The sequence below is a fragment of the Capsicum annuum genome, chromosome 1, assembly GCF_002878395.1.
Source record: "Capsicum annuum cultivar UCD-10X-F1 chromosome 1, UCD10Xv1.1, whole genome shotgun sequence".
NCBI lineage: Eukaryota > Viridiplantae > Streptophyta > Magnoliopsida > Solanales > Solanaceae > Capsicum > Capsicum annuum.
In genome coordinates, this window is record NC_061111.1 from 161,555,877 (window position 1) to 161,561,876 (window position 6,000).

The following is a 6,000-nucleotide window of genomic DNA, read 5'->3' on the forward strand; positions in this document are numbered from 1 at the left end:
ATAAGGTGTATTAGTAATGCTCGGATTAGTAGTGTTGGGATTAGTAATACTGAAATTAGTAATACTAGGATTATTTTTTATGCAATGTTTGGTTTGATGTATTGATATGCACTTTGGTTTGATGTATTGATATGCACTTTGGTTTGATGTATTGATATGCACTATTATATTTTAAAAATAATATTATTTGTTTACACAAATACCCTCGACATACTATAACTTTGTGTATTTTCTTTGCAAAGCTTTATTATTCTTTTTTAAAAATAAAAAGAAATCAACAATATAACTAATAACTTACTTTGAAATTTTAAGATTTAATCATTCACTTGCAGGAATTATTTTTTCGGTTATCTTTTCTTTATTTGTTCATCATTTATTTGTTGTTCCCACTTTGTGGTGTTCTTAAGTTGGAGGGAGGTACATGTAACTTTTGAATGAGATAATAGAATCGTTGTTAACATTGTTAGCCCATATGTTATTGGGCCTTTAGTTTATGGACCTTTAGGTTATTGGCTATGTATATATAGCCTACTCTTGCTTTAGACAGTTTTATGCTTTTCAGATTATATTGTAAACCTTAGCCTTTCTTCCCTTCAATAAAGTTCTATTAACATGGTATCAGAGCTAGTTCGATCCATGTCCTTTGATACCATGTCCTTTTATAACATTGTGTTTTGTAGAGTGTTAAAGCTAAGCAAAAAATGATTTTTATTTGTGATATATCCTATTTACAAAATTAAAGCTTGTATGCAATCATCCAATTTATGTTCGAGTTTTGACCAATAAATATTTTATAAGTTAATGGAGTAGTTATTTTTATGACTAAAATTATTTGGAGGGATATTATCATCTTGATAAATTGAAAAGAAATAACTCATATTGAATAAATTGAAATAGATTTAGAAAAGATTTAAAGGTATTTGAGGGCATTTTTGTCTTTACTCATATTTATCCATGGATTGTAATCCATGAATCACTAATCCCACCAAATTGGATGTATTAGTCATGCATCCTATAATACCATATAGGGTGTATAACTAATCCAGGTATTAGTCATACATTGCTCCAAATTTGCTACCAGATAATGTATCAAATAATATCACACTTTAATACATGTATTATCAAAATAATACACTCTACCAAACGGCTCATAAGAAGTTCCTTTCTCCCATCAATGTGGGAGAACTTTACTTCCTTAAAGTGAAAACACAATTCACTTTTTTCCTCTATTTTTCATTCACATTTCCACTTAAAACCCAACAGGTTAGATATACCAAATTAAAAAAATAATCATATAAAGTTTAAATTTCATTTTATTTTGTGTTTCATATTAAGTATTAATTAATTTAGTGATTATTTAATTTGAAGCTATTATTTCTGTTAAAATTTGAGATTATTAATCTATACGAAAGATGTAATAGAATATTTCTATTTATCTCACGTATCAAACGACTCCTTCGTACATTCATCATTCGTTCATTTCATTTTACCTGTTTTTAGCAAAATAAGATTTTATATTATTTTATTATTAGTAATTACATGAAATAATAATAATCAAATTTAGAATTTTAAAAATATTATTAATACAATTAGTTTAATAAAATAGACCACTTCTTAAGAGTGTGCTAAATCAATCGTGGTTAAATAATATAAAACGGAGAAAATACTATAATTTTTATACAAGATTATTTAAAGTATATATTTAAGTAAAATATTACAGAGTACTTCATATTTTTCACTTCAATAGGAGAATGAGGAAAATCTCACAATGTGTTATAATATTGATGTATATCAGTTGTAGTGAATGTCTATCAGCATCTAGTTGATGTCTACCAGGATTTGATGTATCTGTCTTTTAGTGTGAAACTAGGAGCAAATTTCCAGTATAAATAGAAAGATTTCCTTCATTGTAAATCATCTCTCAAGAGAAATAATAATTACTCTCGCTTCTCTCTCTACTCTTGTTATTCTCTGCTTTACTTTTCATAACACGTTATCAGCACGAGACTCTACCGTCTCAAATTTGAAGGCTAAAGCTAAGGTATTATTTTTTCCCTTTTTCATATTTCTAACAATCTTATAAAGTGTGAGTTCATTACCCTTCAAAGTTCGGACAAGAACTATATTTCATGGGTGTTGGATGCTGAAATCTACTTAAATGCTATGGGTCTTGGAGACGCCATAAAGAAAGAAAATACAACATCTAGTCAAAATCGTGCTAAGATTGATTTTATTGCATCATCATCTTGACAAAATTCTGAAAATTAAATACCTTACGACTAAGGATTCACTCGTATAGTGGAATAGCCTAAAAGAAAGGTTTGACCACTTAAATATGATTATCCTCCCAAAAGCACGATATGAATGGATACATATGAGATCTCAAGACTATAAGATTGTTCATGAGTATAATTCTGCCATGTTTAGAATTTCTTCTCAATTGAAACTATGTGGAGAGATGGTCAATGATGACAATATGATGAAAAAGACAATCTCTAATTTTTATGCCTCGAATATGCTCTTACAACAATAATATCGAGAGAAAGGTTTCAAGAAGTATACTGAACCGGGTTCTAATCTTCTCGTGGCTGAATAAAATAATGATTTATTGATGAAAAATCATGAGAATCGACCTACTGGATCTGCACCATTCCCTGAGGTGAATGATGTGCATGATCACTATGCTAGGTGTGGAAAAGATCGCGACCCTGGACGCGATCGTGAAGACTAAGAAAGAAACTTTGTTCCTGGTGTTAATCATCCATCAAACAAAAAGAGAAAAAATGAAAAATGTGAAGCAATTACTTATTTTCAATGTGGTGGAAACGGATACTATTCACATGACCGTCGTACTCTCAAGCACTTAGTTGACCTTTATCAAGCATCACTAAAGAAGAAAGAGAAAAATTTCGAGGCTAACTTTCTCTCTGAAAATGATGTTGACATCACAAGCTTGGATGTAGCTGACTTTTTCGAGCACCCTGAAGGAAAGATTGATTACTTGATTGGTGATGGTTCCATAAACATGGAAGAATGTATACTTTTTATTTTATTTTTTATTGATAAGAATTAGTGAATAAAATAAATAATGTAAAAGTAGTTATTTACATGAGTATTAGTTTTTAATTAATATTGATTAGTTTAATTATATTATTGTGTTTATTATTGAATTGAATTAAATTTATTTTATTCATTATTTATTGAAAAAAAAAAGAAAAGAAGAAGAAGAAAACAATGATTCATTAATGAAAAGCTAATGGTAGGCTCTAAGAAAGGATAACACTGAATCATTAAATTGTTACATTCTTTAAGAAATATAATATAATAATATTATATTATTTGCATGTTAACGTTCTGATCATTGCACTTTGAATATATATATATATTTTCAAGGGTTGGTGTGGTGGTTTAGCACCTTACCCCTTAATCAATAGGTTGGGGGTTCAATTCCCACCTTTGGCGAATGGAGCAAACTCTGTGTCCAGTTCTCTACCGCTTAGTGCGCTGACCGAAGAAACGAAGGATTAGTCTCACGACTGCCGGCTGTGGGGATACCTTGAGAAACAAAAAATAAAAGAAAATATATATATATATATATATATATATATAATTTATACCCTTCTTAATTGTTTTATTTTTCTGTCTCGTAATTTCTGTTTTCTTCTCTTTTTTATATGTTCGAATTATTGTGTTTGTAATGACTTGACTTGGCATGCATGTCACTGGAAGAAGATATACTATAAATACACGTGTTTTTATTTTAATTATTGAAAAATAAAATGCTAAGCTAAGATAATCACGTAGTAATTGGACATATTTTTTGTAGGGTAACTTACATAAATCTCTGAATCTTTAAGTGATATTACATAAAATTCTGACTATTTTGTTAATTACATTTAATCCTAGTTTTGAAATGGTGATACATATATTATAAGGTGATACATATAAAAAATTGATACATTTGAAACTGACAAAGATATTTATTTAAGAAAAATAATAGATTCTCTTTTATTCATTGTATTCTTTTATTTAAGGAAAAATATTTAATTTTTCTCTTTTTTTTTTTAGATTTAATTTAGGTATTTTAATTATGTTTCTTTTTTTTTGTCTTTAATTATGAAAGATATATTTTTTTCGTCTTTTTTCTCTTTTTCCGTCTTTAATTTCGTCTTTAACTTTAGTCTACTTTTTCTAGATTTAATTTTAATTATGTTTCAATTCTGCTTTTAGTCTTCTTTTTTTTAATATTATTACTTTTGTTTCCTACACTGGCTACACCATTACCTTTCATTAATAACATATGAATCACCCAATAATTGAAATAAATAATTGTATCTATCATATGAATCACCATAATACCATATATATCACCCATTAATATCATATGAATCACCTAATAATTGAAATAAATAATTGTATCTACCATATGAATCACCATAATACCATATATATAAATCACCCAATAATTGAAATAAATTATTGTATCTACCATATGAATCACCATAATACCATATATATGAATCACCCAATAATTGAAATAAATAGTTGTATCTACCATGTGAATCACCGTAATACCACATATATCACCCATTAATATCATATGAATCACCCAATAATTGAAATAAATAATTGTATCTACCATATGAATCACAATAATATAAAATGTATCACTCTTTAATATCATATGTATTACCCGTTAAAATCATACAAAATGTATCTATCATATGAATCATCATAATACCCATATAATGATATCATATTTATCATTCATATGAATCACCATTAAAAGAATAAACATGTATGAATAACTAAATAAATTTATATATGTATCAATAGATTTTTTTAAAAAATACGAGAGATTTTAGGAGAGGAAAAAAAAAATTGCATGTGCTAATAGAGGAGAAAAAATCAGGAAGGAAGATGATTTAAGTATTAATAGAAGAGAAAAAATCAGAAAGGAAGATGATTTAATTGTTGATAATCAGGAGATATTTTAGGGAAGAAAATCTTTGAAAAAAATAGCTTGAATGAGTTAATGACAGAGTAAAAATAGGATGTTGGGTTTTGTTGACATATATCAAGAGTAAAGTTGAAAATTGAGATTTTATGTAAATTTTAAAAAAGTAAGGGATATTAGGTAATATAGTCTCTTAAGTATGAGATTTGTATAATTTATCCTTTTTTAATTGCTTAGTAAAATGTGATTAACAATTCCTTATAGTACAAGCTTTTACTTTGTATAAAGATTTAATATATATATTATTTGGTGTATGTCATTTTATTTGAAGATATGGATAATTTTCAAAGTAAGTTGTCCAATTGTGAAGATTTTGTTTGATTGATTCAGGTACTACACATACAATATTCAAAGACGAGAAATATTTCTCTCACCTAAACATGGGCAAGATTAATGTTACTATAATTTTTGGTGGTGCTAATTTGATTGAAGGCTACGGAAAAACCATTATAATCTTGTCCAAGGGAACTAAACTCATCATAAATAATGCTATGTTTTCTCCCAAGCCTTGGCGAAACTTGATGAGTTATAAATATATTCGTGAAAATGGTTATCATATTAAGACATTTGATGAGATGAATCTTGAATATCTTGGTATCACCAAGAATATCTCTGGGCAGACATGTGTTATAGAAAAGTTCCTTACTTTATATTTTGGGTTGTATTGGACAAAGATTTGTGCAATTGAGGTATATTCTATAGTAAACCAAAAGTTTACTAATTTCAATACTTTCGTACTTTGGCATGATCGTCTGGAACATCCTGAATCTATAATGATGAGACGAATCATAGAATATTCAAATGGGCATTCATTAAAGAACTTGAAGGTTCTTTCGAATGGTGAATTTTTCATGCAATGCTTATTATCAAGGCAAGTTGATTGTGAGGCCATCGCCAACAAAAGTTAGGATTGAGTCCCCCGAGTTCTTGAAACGCATACACGGAGATATTTGTGGACCCATTCATCCACCCAGTGGGTTGTT